Here is a 14846-nt window from a genome sequence, read left to right on the forward strand (position 1 = left end):
ATTGCATCACCATACTGATGTAAACTCTTAAAAGCCTGATGTAATCTATTAAAAGCCTGAGGAAGTGAAAGGGGGAGAGAAGAATATAGTGGCTTGGTAAGGGTAGCATTAACAGTCCCTCACCCCCAAAACAATCCTTCCCACAGGGATGATTTCAAATTTTCCAGTGCAGGAAAGGAAGGAAAAGAATTCTTGATTGGGGAGGAGTGACCATGTCTTGGACCTCTGTATTGTCTCCCCACTTTACAACACTTGAGTGAAAAGAGCACAGAGGACAGTGATCCCCCCTCTGAAGTAAGCAGGCCCAACATCCGGCCAGCTCCAAATTGAGGTCATGGTTAGTTTCATCCACTGCGGTTTTCCACTTGGAGCTCAAATGCAGTGCATTGGATCGCAGGTAATTGCTTTTTCTGGGCACAGTATGAGAGTGATTTATGAGAGAGGAGACGGAAATAGGGGAGCCCTCTAAACATAGTGTCTTCATACTCCCTGAGAGTCCCCCTGCTTACCCCTGATGAATGTGGAAATAGGGAAGTTTGCAGAATTCTAAAGAGGCTTTAGTCAATGGTCCTCATTTTGGCCTGGAATTAGGATCCTTTGAAAAGTTAGCACTTTTTTTTTTTTCACATGAAAGAATCCCTTCTTGTCAATGGGTGTTTCATAGGTCCCAAGGTCAGAAAGTAGGCTGATATACTAGGTAGCAAGCACCAGTCATCCTTCTTAACTAGGCCAGCATTTGTCCACTTGAAATGGCTAATACATGTAGCTTTAGATTCCTTTCTCAAGCTTTTAATGACTGCAACCACCCCCCCAAATATATTTGTTTCCTATTTTCTCAGTGCTAAAAATACGGGGGTTGTTTTTCTGTTTCCTTATATTGACACGAGGGCTTAGCTTTTGACAATTTAAACTGTAAGAAACCCTGGAATTTGGAACCATTGTCTTTATTCACCCATTAAGGAAAAAAGTCCCTTTCCAAAATAAATAGACTTGAGGTCTAGGCTGTGGGAGCCAGAAGGGGTAGAGTTAGTTACAGAAACGCTGTGTTTTTGAAGAAACTCATCGTGAAAATAGTGCAGAGGTAGAGAGAGGCTACAGCTGTTGCGTGTAAGGATAAATGAGTGGATACTGTTATGGGCTGAATTGTGTTTGCCCAGAACCCATTATGTTGAAGCCCTAACCTCCAGTACTTTATGTGACTAGATTTGGAGACAAGGCCTTGAAAGAGGCTCTGTATTTTGACCCTTAGCAAATGTCAACATGATAAGAAGATACTGAAAGAACTAGAGGAGTGTGGGGAAAAGGCAATCCCTTCTGCTTGTTGGGTGTGGTGAGTGGAGGTGGGAGAGAGGAGAGTTGCAGAGTTCTCAAAAAAAAGAGAGTGACATTTTGTGAAACAGATGACTTGGGGGCAGAGATGGAAAGATACCAGGGGCACTCAAACATGAAAGTATACCATGTCGCTGGGAAAAAGCACCTGGTGTGAAAGAGGACAGAAAACACAGGGGAGAGTTCTGGGAAATAAGACCTGAAAAACAGGTTAGCACAGCTTGTGGAGGGCCTTGTGTGAAGGGTTTTGGATACTGTCGTGTAGGCAATAATGAAGGAAAATATATGATTTTTTAATATCTCAAAATTTCTTTAGTTTCTGCCTTATGTTTTTCTCACTTTCATTGCATATCTTTTGTCAGACTTTAAGTTCCTTCTCTCCCAGTCCACTAGGTTCCATCAGCCAAACTGCTCCTTAAAAGCCATCTTTTATAGAGGTTTAAGTGATTTTCCATTGACCCCCACCATTGAAAGGTAATGGATAGCCTTGATGTCCTAGACCCTGTGTAAGTTTTGTCACCAATTTGATGGATTTTGTAGGGCATGTCATTTTTGCAATTTGTTAAGAACTGACAATAATAGTTACAGAGATCAGCCAAAGTATGTTGGGTTTCAAAAAAACACTGACTAGTTGAGCAAAATGTGTTTAAAAGTTAATACATACCCCATCCTCTGGCCCGGGTGTATTCTTTCTCTCTCTCTCTTTGTACCTGAACTAAAATAACATCTATCAATCGTGGAACATGGCCAAATAGTTAAAGTTATGAGATTAATTGGAAATGCATGCCATTTCTTGGAGAAGATTCAGGAAAATTTTTTATTGATTCATGTTTATATATTACAGCAAAAATGAAAGTTACATTCACTCTTTATTCAAAATAAAGCTCACCACTTACATGCAAATAGCTATACAGTACCTCTTGACTATGGTAGGGAAGCTAAGGGACCCTGCAGAATACATACCTGAACAATTAAGTGATGGTAGAATATGCTGAATGTCTAAAAAGACAGAAATAGTCTTTTATCACCACATTTTCAGCTCCTGTGTCCTACTTGTAAGTTAGAAGTAAAGGTACATGTCTCTCTAGCTGTCTCTTCAGCACACCAATTAAAAAAAGCTTTCATTTTGACCAAGAGCTAGGATTTACTCTTCTAATAAAATTTTTAAATACATTATATAATTTTAATTATATAAAGGCCATTCTTGCAGAAGCAGTATAAATGAAGTGGTCAAGAACAAGAGCTCTGGTGTCAGATCTTCCTGGTTCGAGTCCTGGTTCTTCAGTTTGTGGTGACCACGTCCTAGTCATTTTTATCTCTGCATCATAGAGGATCACTGTGAGGATGAAATGAAATAATGCAGGTAAAATGCATGCTTAGCACAATAGTGGATGAAACTAATAAGCTGCTATATAGAAAAGAACATTCTTTGCTAAATACTGGGCCTCAAAAGTGAGTTGATAGGGAGACCATATAGAATGCCAAATACAACTGTCATGTACAACTACAACCTTTCTGGTCAGTGGACAAGAAATGATAATGATGAGGTAATTGGTAAACCATAATACCAGAAAAAAATCAACCAGTGACTCAGAAGAAGCTGACTTTACACAGCTCTAGCAGGAAGGTAAAAGTTCAGAGAGTTTGTGTTGCTAGGGAACATTTTTGAAATCTTGAAGGGAAACACATGTTTACATCTAGGTAGAAAGTCATTTGGGGTCTTATTGTTTAACAAAAGGCCTATGAATTGCAGTATTAAAATCCTTAAGGCAGCTGTGCCGCAGTGACACAAAGATTTCAGAATGGTGATGAGAACAGTTAGTGTGGAGAGATGCTCCAGCATACCACACGGATCCTTTCTCCTCAGGGTGAATGCGTCACGGGTACTAGAACTGGTGCAGGTGCCATCTTGTTCATCTCTACCTCTAACAGGGTCTGGAACACTAAAATGCAAAAACAGAAAATGGTGAGTTTTCACTATTGACCTTGCACAGAGCAGATGCACAATTAATTGATAGCTATTGAATACATTTATCTAGCATTTACCTTGGAGAAGGCAATGGCATCCCACTCCAGTACTCTTGCCTGGAAAATCCCATGGACGGAGGAGCCTGGTAGGCTGCAGTTCATGGGGTCTCGAAGAGTCGGACATGACCAAGCGACTTCACTTTCACTTTTCACTTTCATGCACTGGAGAAGGAAATGGCAGTCCACTCCAGTATTCTTGCCTGGAGAATCCCAGGGACGGAAACCTGGTGGACTGCCGTCTGTGGGGTCACACACAGTTGGACACGACTGACATGACTTAGCAGCAGCAGCAGCATTTACCTACCACTGCAAAGTCAGTTTCGTTGGGGGTAGGACAAGGATAAAGACTCTTGTATCTTTGTGGGCCTGACACTCAGCACCCACTGTGTCTGGTTCTGTGGTATGCTTTCCCTGAGGAGTTCTCCACTATCACACCAAGTGGAACCAATGTTAAAATATTTACCAGGTCTCCAACTCACCTCCTTTTTCATCTTAATAGAAATTCTACCTGTAACATGATTGAAATGAAAATGTCTTCCCCTAGATCTGAAAATGATGTTCAGGTTAAGGTTATTTAAAATTAGAAAAGGAATGCAATTCAAAAGAAATTCAAGACAAAATATAATGATGATAAAACCAGCAATATCAGAAGGTGTTTGCTATTAATTTGGTGATGTTAATCATAGAAGACATGAGATATTACATATTATAAATATGTGATTGGAAGAAATATTAAGTGTATGTTTTCATTAGTAAATAATAAAAGCATGAGAAGAAAACAGAAATCTTTTCTACTATCATCCAACTTTTTAGTACAATAAAAATTTCTCATATGGCAGAATTTCCTCTCTAAGCTGAGAAATTCTCTTGTAACTAAAACTGTCATGAAGTTGCCACATTAGACTAATGACCTTTAGTTATAATTGGAATAATTGAATTTTAAATTGTCAAGAAAACGGAACTGAAATTCACAAAATTTGCCAAGAGAATAGTTCTTTGATATGCATTTGACAATCTGAAAAGTACGACAGCTTAAAAAAAGTGAAACTGCTGTTGCAATATTCAAGGGCAAAGCAAGCACTTGAATATTCTTTTTAAAAGCATTTTCCCCTCATGATCTCAAGATTAAAAAATTGCTCAGCCACTTTTGTTGAATTTTCAATACACTTGCTTTAAGTCTTCTTTTGGAGAAACACTTTATCAGTTAAATTTTTTACATGAATCCTGTACCCAATGTAAGAATCATTTATAGCTAACTTATTGTAATCACATTTAATGATATACTCACAATGATGCCCAATCTCCAGAGTATGAGAGAAATAAGTAATTATTTAATGAGGTAAAAATTATAATGCATAGGAATGGAGTGTTTTAAATATCTGTGGATTAAAAAGACTATCCATTCCTGAATTTATTCCACATTGAAAACTGTTGACACTAGAGGTAAGTATTGACAGAAGTAGGGCTGATCAATATTGAACCTTAAGGGTCAAAGGACTTCATGTTTGGTGTAATAAGCAACTTAGTTTAAGTATTACAGTATTTCAGTAAAGTAACAATTATTAAGGGTCAGGCAAGGTTTCTATTATAAACTCTAATTCAGGGAGGCTTGGGGGTGTGTTGTTCCAGAGTCTCTAAAGGTATATAATAGTATGATTGAATCAAGATGATAGTTTGGAAATAAACAAAGAGAAAGTGAGTCATTATACTCAAAGTTGAAGAATTAAATTATTTCCATTCTTCAGATTTAAAACGCATCTTTTCTTACCATCTCCATGGACCTTTTATGAGATCTTTAAACCCAGGAAGCTTTAGATGAGAGGTAAATCTCTTTTGAGTTTTTAAGTGGCTTGAAATCTTTACTTTTGAAAATTATCTACCACATTCAAGTAGGCTGTAAATTATAAGTACAACCAAAGCAAGCTCTGTATCTGTTCAGCCAGATATGGTTCAATGAAATCTCAGAAACACCCTCTACACTTTCCACTTAGTTGTGTGTAGAACATTAGTAACACATGGAAATCATTATTTTTTGCTCAAACATACTTGATCTTGTTGGCCTACTGAATTGCTTAAGGTTTGGTTTTTCAGCAAATCTTTTTATATAACTAAGAAATAGTGTCTTAATTATTTACACTAAAATTTTTGCTCTACACATTGACTTAAACTTGCAAAAAGCAAACAATAAATTAAATATAATATATGCCAATTCCTTTATAATAATAAAATAATGCCGAAATAAATGATTACATAGAAGTATATATTGCTTGACCTAAAATTTAGCAACATAATTTAAAAAAAAATAATTAGGGAATAAATTAACATGGAATAGTTTAAATTAACATGGAAAAGTTTAAGATTCTGGAATTTGGGTTTGAAAGAAAGGCTGGCTTATCTGAACAGAGCGGGAGAGGCTAAAGTACTAACTCTAGTACTTTCTACCTATACTGAGCTCCATATAAGCAGAACTTCTGAATCCTCAAGTCCTTCCTAGGCAGACCCTAAGTGGTCTGCCCCCTTGTGACCTTTCTTCTAGAATTCAGAATGTATAGATACCTTCAAACAGCAGAAGTGGGCATTGATCAGTCGAGAAAGAAGCCATGCGCTTTCTTTCAGTTTCCATTACATTAAACAAAATACTCATTAGCGCTTGGCATCTTCCCAAGCAGACGCAATCTAGGTGTCCACTGAGGCCTCACTGTGCAGTTAAGAAGTTTAAAAAGACTTTCTAGACATCAGCTAAGGACAATTAAGGAATGGATAAAACTACTCCAAGGTAAGAAGGCTGAAATTACTGGAAACAAACACACATAGAATTTCAACTGTAAACTAGACAAACTATATTTGTAAAGGTCAGATTAGACATTTAAGGAGAGAAGGACTAAAGAGCCCTCTGCTTCATCATCATTACTCTCCTTTAAGAAACCACAGTATGCTTTCCTATGGTAGTATCCAGTCATATTAAAAGAAAACCACATCTAGATATGTGGTAGCAAAAATAATCTGATGGAAACCTGTCATCACAACATAATTATTCCTATCTTTACTCAATAAGAAAGCTAAGTGTTAGTATTACTAAGAGGTCATAATAGTGTAAGTTTGCTCTGAAATCCCTATCCATTAAAACTATGGAAAGTTTTATTACCAAACATTCATTCCCAGATCCAAAATAGCTCCTAGAAAATTCTAGAGAGCAATTACTTGCATGCAGGTCAGACTTACAAAAGAATTTCCCCAAGTGTTTCCTTCCCTCCCTCTCTTTCTCCCATCCATCCATCCATCCATCCTTTCATCCCACAAGCATTTGTTAAGTACTGTCTGCTAGGCACTCTGCCAAGTGCAGGGGCTACAACAGTGAGTAAGACAGACAAGGCTTTAGGTGAACATGAAGTCACGGGCTAACACGTAACACAAAAGGTTTTATATGATCTCTGTGTCTTTCAGTGTTAAAATGACTTTATTTGAGAAATCTTCAGGGAAGACCAGTATTTCAAAATTCATTCACATTACCTGTCCCTCTCCTTCTTTAGGGGAGTGGGAAGAAAAACTTTTTATGGCAAAACTTCTCTTAAAGAGACATTTGTCTTTCTACTTTGACTGCTACAGTCTAATCTACCAGAAAATTGTGGGAGCAAATGTTAAATATAAACTCTTCTCAAAAGGATACTGTGTTATCTAGCCATGAGGAATGTATGAAAGAACACGCAAAAGAAGAGAACATATGCTTCACATGGACCTTGCAAACGTCCTTGAGTTTGTCACAATATACTCTCCCTGCTTTTTAACTCAAAGATACCATTCTATCAGTACTTAACACAGATCTTTAAATCCCAGAGTTGGTAATACTTCCCAGCTACAGCTGGATGCATCTGACAAGCAGCATGTAGTGGGAAACCTCACAGGGGATAAGGTTCCTAACAGTCAACTAAGAGTTCAAATCCCCTAAGAGGTGCCCCTGGTGTGCAGAGCACTTAACCCTTCGACCAGTACCAACATGACTATTCACAAATTATTGATGTCCCTAAATCCCTGGCAGATTGCAGACAGTTCTTATATCCGTTGGAGCCCAAGCATATGGCCACTAATGGGATGGATTAAAAAAAACATATACCCATTCATTCTTTGCCACATGAATATAAAGCCACTGAAATGCTAGAAGGTGATTGAACTGGATGGAACAGTGTTAAATACATGCTTAGCCTCATGTTATGGATCATTCCCATTGACATCTATCTGCTTCCTTGGTACAGTTTAATTAAAGCTGTCTGGAACAAGTCTGCTCTCTAAATGATCGCTGAGCAATGAAAAGGTGAAACAAGAGGAGGCTTGAGGCCTTTTGTGTGTGTGTGTGTGTGTGTGTGTGTGTGTGTGTAAAGCATTCAAATGACTGTCTCTGTGGCTAAGAATAGCAGCAGGGAAGAAATTCATTTCCAGAATTTGCTAGCCATTAGGCTTTTCTGTAAGAGAAGGCAAGGCTCCTTCTGATGACTTAAAACACCAGAAGTGAAGTTAGGTAATACCAGATCTTAAAAATTCACACGGGGAGCTATATTCTGGTCCAAAATAGAGATTCTTCGCCACACCAGGTTCAATGCATGAGACAGGGTGCCCAGGGCTGGTGCACTGGGATGACCCAGAGGGATGGGCTGGGGAGGGACGTGGGAGGGGGGTTCAGGATGGGGAACACATGTACACCCATGGCTGATTCATGTTAATGTATGGCAGAAACCACTACAATATTGCAAAGTAATTAGCCTCCAATTAAAATAAATAAATTTTAAAAAATAGAGATTCTTTTTGTAGGGGGGGAGGTTTCTAAAGCAGTAAATATTACAGCAAACTTTTCTTATTTGTAGTTACTTTGCAAAATATAACCCCTAATTTTGCCTAAAATAGTCCTTTTCTTCAGAGAGTTTTGTAACTACATGACAGGAACACCATGTATTTGGGTTTATGGCATATAGAATACTAGCATGGCAAGTAGATAGCTTCAAACAATTATATTTCTTGACTAACCTTCATGTTTCTGGCACTGTTAAAGTTCTAGGGAAACTATAAACAAACACGGATTCAGGAACATAGTTAAGAGATTGAATTTTAAGTTAGCTAGTTATATCTACTTTTCTATGGTACTTGTCTCCCCTTTGTTATGATTTATTTGGAGAGATGTAAATTATATTTGTTCTTTAATACCAGAATTAATTGTGCTTTATAAAAGTGTCCAAAGGACTATGGCATGTTTAAAAATGTCATTCACTGGCTTCTCTGCACAAATCCATCATTCATGATGTGGGCTTATCATCTTCATTTAATATTTATTTGGTATCTACTTCACACATGACACCGAGTTATACCCTGCGTTCTTCTTCCCCACCCCTACCCCTAATGACCCTCTCTGTCTCTGTCATAGTATGTTCGGCCAGGCTGGCAAAAGGTAATAGTAGCACTAAACAGAAAAACACTCCTAGATTCCCTTAGGATGCTCTTCAGGAGTGCAGGTTATCCTAGCCCTGATGCATGACAGAAATTAGTCAGGCCTAGAAGATATTATTTTGAAGCAAATAGGTCATAAGTTAAAGCCTATTAACAGGGTAACATTTGAGTGCTCAGTGGCATTGTGCTGGATACTCTGGGAGACAAGAGCCAAGCAGAAGCATCCTCAACAAACTCAAACACAGGGAAGAGGTACACGGTGAAAGTCACCAAGGAATGATGGTGTCAGATGAGCGGAAACTGAAGACTACAGGGCAAGCGAAAGGGCCCAGCTGAATCCAGTTGTCCAGTTGTCCCCATGAAGGCACCAGACATGTGAATGAAGCTGCCTTGAGCCCTCCAGACAAGCCAGCTATCAGATGAATTCCAATGAGTAACTCTCATTAATGCTAAATGGAGCAGAACAATTGCTCGGCAGAATCTTGCCCAAACTTCTGAGTCATAGAATCATGAGATATAAAACAATGGTGGTTTTTTTAAATCACTAAGTTTTGGAGTATTCTGTTATGCAGCAATATATAACTAGAATGGAGGCTAGGCAATAAAATGAATGTGTCATGATAAGCCCCCAAATTAGAGTTATAGTTGTACCTTCCTTGGTGGCTCAGCGGTAAAGAATCCACCTGCCAAGGCAGAGGATGCAGGTTCTATCCCAGGGTCAGGAAGATACCCTGGAGGAGGAAATGGCAACCCACTCCAGTATTCTTGCCTGGGAAATCCCACGGACAGAGGAGCCTGGTGGGCTACAGTTTATGGGGTTGCAAAAGAGTCAGATATGACAGCAACTAAACAACAACAGGAAGTAGGAACTGAAGAGAGGCACATGTTTTAGGGAAAAAAATCCTAAGTTTTCTTTTGTGTTTATAACAGATTGACAGATTTTTTTCTGTAAGGACTTTGTGGACTGTATGATCTGTTACTCAATTGTGTCACTGTAGGGCAAAAGGAGCCACAGACAATATGTAAATTAATATAGGTAGCTGAGTTTTAATAAGCCTTTACAAAAACAGACTGCTGGCCAAAGTTGGCCATGGGTCATAGATTGCTCATCCCTGGTTTATAATGTCTGAGATACTGAGGAAAATTCAATTGGAAATATGCTATACATAGACAACACACAGGAATGGGGCTCTGTGACAAGTCAGGGATGGAGATGTGGATTAGAGATAGAGAAAACTTTGGAAGAGAGCCTAGGACACTACTGTTGTATCTTCTTAAGGTCACTTTTACTTTGTTATTTCTTTTAAATGGTATCAGTTAGGATATTTGGTAAACACATTAGTAGACTGAGGGATTACTTGAATCTATAGCTGGTACCACTGATCCAGGGAGACATCCAGAGGATAAAATCAAATAGATTTTCAGATATATTAATAGTGGTCCTAGGTCCATTGTCAATGGTTTTCAAATCTGTACAATTTCAAATCAATGTATTTTATGAATAAATGGACTATTCTAGAACTATTTTTTCTAAGTGTGGCTAATATTTGCATTTTTAATTTATATCACTTTCATAATTTATTTGAACAATTATGAGTTTGGAAATACTTCTTGCTCATATTTGAAAACCATCTATAACATTAATATCCAAATATTTATATCCTAAACTATCTTGAAAAGGCAGTGGTTATTTTCCATAATTTATGATATATTGAAGGCATTTTATCATGCTGTTCACTGTTATGGCATGGGAAAAAAGTGTGACCTTTAAAGGAAAAAAACAAGCAGTTTTTTAGTTCTCCTGCATATCTTTTAAATTTATGGATATTTATTTTAGGCTTTATAAAAATTCTATCAGGCAGCTAAACAATTTAGACTCATACAGCATGTAAAGTCTATTAAACAAGGGCTCTTTACCCTTTGACCTATTGCCCTACATGTGCTTGGTACAGTGGCGCAACTATTCAGAACAAATACTAATAGTCTGCCTAAAATCCTTAATATAACTAACGCAGTCATGCTAGAGGGGGTCTGGTGAATATTCAAAGGGATTTTTATCCATCTAAGGCAAAGAATGGTTTGAACAGTTCTGTTTTTGGCCACAAAAAGAGCAACCTGGTTAAGAGGTGAAGGTTTCTTGTGGCTCCTGCATTTGATAAAGTACAGACCTTGCCACATTCCCTCATAGACCTGTGACCTCAAGCTCTGGCCTTTAGACTTTTTTCCTCTTTGAGAGAGAAATGATTAGTAAGGTCCTTCTGTTAGATATGTTAGCAGTTTCTGCTAAAAAGAAGATTTTAATATTACTGAATTGCAAAGAACACAAGGCAAGGCTTTACTCTAGATACTAAGACAAGCCCAGTTGAACCTGATGCCATAGCTCCTATGAAGGGCCATTTATTTAGCTTTGATAGTATTTTCTCTCTCTCTCTCTCTCTCTTTTTTTTTCACCTTTGTAGCTTGGTTTCAAACCCTGTCTGGGACACCTGCTTGATGTGAAATGAGATTGGAGGGTCTCAGTCCATTTGTGGCTGGCTGAAATTTTCCATCTTCCTTTCCAGAAAAATGGTCCATAAGGAAATTAAGTGAAGAGTTAGATGTCACACATGGATTCACGTGTAGGTGTACTGGAGGCCTAGATTATCTTCCTGTGTGAAAAGTACAATATAAATTCAGCACCGGTTCATTGGTTCATCCACTTTGCCTCTCAGCATCTCTCTAACACCTGAGGTCTCCTGTCTCCTAAAGATGATGCAACTTTAGGGACATCTTTTTGCTATTCTAAGCCACTAAATAATTTGAACTGAGCTTGTAAAGTGGCTTGAAATTGGCTGTGATTTGCTGCTTCATTTAAACAGGGATGTTTTGTATGAAAGTAGTATAAGAGGTACATGTTCTGTGCTTTTCACATTATGTAAATAGATCTTAAGTCTCTATAAATAACAATTAAAGAATTTTCACAGTCTACGAGTAAACAGAGTACATGCCTCCAGACCATACATTACTCAAGAGAGAAAATAGAACACCATAAGTTATTACAACCCAAGGCAATGTTGCCTTAAGGTGGTATGAATTTTGATTCCAAAAGTCAATAGAATCTTTTCCATATAAATTTAAAGCTACCCAAAATTTCCCTGAACTTCCTAAATACACAATTAGTTTCTTGTTACAGATAATTTCTATTGATTCAAATCTGGCTTGTCAGCATGGATTAATCAGAATCGTCAGTGACGAGATCTGGGTGGCTCAAGGGATCAGTTCCTGGGCTATTTTCATCCCCAGGTCACTGTTTCCAATACTTAAAGGAGTTTTGAGAGGCCTCTTTGACAGCTGGTGTGAAACAAACCAGTACTTTCAACTAAGTCCCTTGCACAAATTCTTTGTCCTTTATATTCAAAGACGTTATCATTTATTGTCTGAGTTATATGTAAAGGTAAAAGATTATTGCATTATCGGTAGTGCTAGTTATTATTCGTCAATATGTTCACATTTATAATCTCCTATGGTAAACAAAAGTAGTTTCTATCTTCAAGGCCTGCTGTATCTATTTACCGAATATTTATCTCTGTAGGACATTTTCCTGCAAATGAAACCAGAAATCAGCTGATCTCTGGTTGGTTGCCTCGAACTATCATATATTCTTTCCTTTGCAGAAATGTTTCTTTTCTTGGGATTATATGTCTCCTTTTTTTGTTTGCCTTTCAGGTCTTTTCTGAAGTGCAGGTTATATTGTTCTTATCTTTTCTCGTTAAATAAAAACTCCAGGTCCAGGTCCTCCAGATTAGATAGATTCCCTGAGTAAATATTATTCTTAGCAGTTCTTGGGTCAGGTGGTTATCCTTCACTTGTCTTTAGGAACTTTTTAACCCCAACCTGGGCATCCATAGTGATCTGCTGTGGATGGGTAGCACACAGGCCTGGTCTTTGGTTAGCTGATCTCATCACAACACATCAAACATCTGAAGATGCTCTTTCCTAAGATGCTCTTTCCTTCATCCCCCATTCTTGCTGAAGCTCTTAATAGCCTTCTTTATTCAAGGTACATCGGGTAAACTTGTTTTCTAGATCTTTCTACCATAGATTTTTTTTGCCAGGGGCCAAACACTGTTTCTTTCTTGACTTGGTTGAAAAATTAATAGACTTTTAATAGACTTTTATTACAAAGATACTAGCTATTCTTAGTTAAGAGAGAAAGGAATTTGGGTTACTCAGGAGAAAAGAAAAGATATTTTAGCTACCCTGGGTTGTTTGTGAAGTTTTGTGGCTTGGCTTTACTAAGGTGTTTTCAATTTCTGGCTCTCCTATGAAACTCTTTGGCTACTGGGTGCGAAGAGTTGACTCATTGGAAAAAACCCTGATGCTGGGAAAGGTTGAGGGCAGGAGAAGGGGGCAACAGAGGATGGGATGGTTGGATGGCGTCACTGACTCAATGAACATGAGTTTAAGCAAACTCTGGGGGATAATGAAGGACAGGGAAGCCTGCCATGCTGCAGTTCATGGGGTCACAAAGAGTCAGACACGACTTAGTGACTGAACAAGAACAACAATGAAACTCTACGTAATCTATTTAGGAAGCTAAACATAATGACTGGTACCTATACTGACTGCTGTACTCTGAATTCAAGTTCATGGTTTTTAATAATATAAATAATAGGAAGTATCTAGTGCTTTCTGGAAGTATGGAAGAAACAGTATGGTTCACTACTCCTGGGCCATGTATATATATATGTAATGAATATATATAATTCATGTATATATACTGAAATATATAATATTTGTATATTATATATTTGTATATATATAATGAAACCAGCTTGGTAGAATGTCTCAATAGTAGGAATCAATAATAAAGACCAGTTATCCATGTGTCTTTGGCTACTTAATTTCAAGTCTCATTGCTGTGAGAATGTATATATAATGTATATATAATGTGTATATATATATATAATGTATATATAATATACATTGAATATTGTATATTGATGTGTGTGTATATATATATACATACATATATATATATATATAATGAAATATATATATATATATTGAAACCAGCTTGTATATATAATGAAACCAGCTTGGTAGAATGTCTCAATAATAGGAATCAATAATAAAGACCAGTTATCCATGTGTCTTTGGCTACTTAATTTCAAATCTCACTGCTGTGAAATTGGAAGGGAAGGTGTAGGAGGATCTAATTAAACAAAGTAATGTACCTTTAGGGAGTCTAGATGTCAGGGAAGTTGCCAGTTCCAGACTGCTGACAGAAATCGTCCAAATTGATCTGAGTCCTGCCTCATAAAACTGTAGGTGTAGAAGGAAGAAGGAGGATTCTCTGATTTCAAGTAAATGAATGGAGTTGACCTAGCTAGTATTTTTCCTTTTTAGTGTAGGGAGAGCAAGCAGACAGTTACTTTTCATAAAACTTAGTTTAGGATGGAGCTAGTCTGGATTCTCCCTTAGAGAACCTACTCTTTTCCTGGAGATAGACTGTCAATAAGTTTAGTAAAAGCCTTGAATTCCTTGGGCTTTATTTTCTTCCCAGTCTTCCCATAATACCTAGTTTATGTTTTTCAACTACAACATCATACTGAACTACAGCTGTTTACCTGGTTTTCCTTCTCAATGGGTAATGAGGGCAGTAACCATTTGTTATTCTTTATACTCTCAGACCAAGGATAGACTGGCACATTACCTGTACTCAGCAAATGTATGACAAAGGAGTGAAGAGAGAAACCAGAGAGGAAGACCAGGTCTTCCACACTTCTTTTTACTCCTCCTCTTTCCTTTTGTTGATGATAACTTGAGAGGTTGAATCATTCTGTATTAATGTAGTATCCTTGGTGAGCATGTGGATGCCATGTGCTTAATTTAAATCATAATTCTGACACTTTTTAGCTATGCAACTTGAGCGAGACTTAAATGTCTTAATTATCTGTAGAATCAGAGTAATACATATTTCATGGGGATGGTATGAGGGTTGAATAAATTAATGTAAAGGGCCTGGCACTTAGAAATTGCATTATTATTTTAATCACCATCAAAGTGAGAATATG

The 14846-nt window shown here is 37.6% G+C and overlaps 2 long non-coding RNA genes across 3 annotated transcripts in view; one reads left to right on the top strand and one right to left on the bottom strand.

Moving 5' to 3' along the window:
- Positions 1 to 14846, top strand: part of LOC136171964 (uncharacterized) — a 132307-nt gene that overhangs the window by 86058 nt on the left and 31403 nt on the right. Inside the window, exon 3 of one of the 2 annotated variants that reach the window (XR_010663946.1) lies at positions 2540 to 2692. The exons of the other annotated variant lie outside the window; for it this stretch is intronic. This is a non-coding gene — a long non-coding RNA (uncharacterized lncRNA). The remainder of the gene's footprint in view (positions 1 to 2539; positions 2693 to 14846) is intronic. 2 annotated transcript variants of the gene reach the window in all.
- LOC136171965 (uncharacterized) lies at positions 2422 to 3513 on the bottom strand. Its single transcript, XR_010663948.1, has 3 exons — positions 3376 to 3513; positions 3175 to 3272; positions 2422 to 2665 (listed from the first exon to the last, which is right to left on the bottom strand). It is a non-coding gene; the product is annotated as an uncharacterized lncRNA (long non-coding RNA).

This window comes from Muntiacus reevesi, chromosome 7 (genome assembly GCF_963930625.1).
Source record: "Muntiacus reevesi chromosome 7, mMunRee1.1, whole genome shotgun sequence".
Taxonomy (NCBI): Eukaryota; Metazoa; Chordata; class Mammalia; order Artiodactyla; family Cervidae; genus Muntiacus; species Muntiacus reevesi.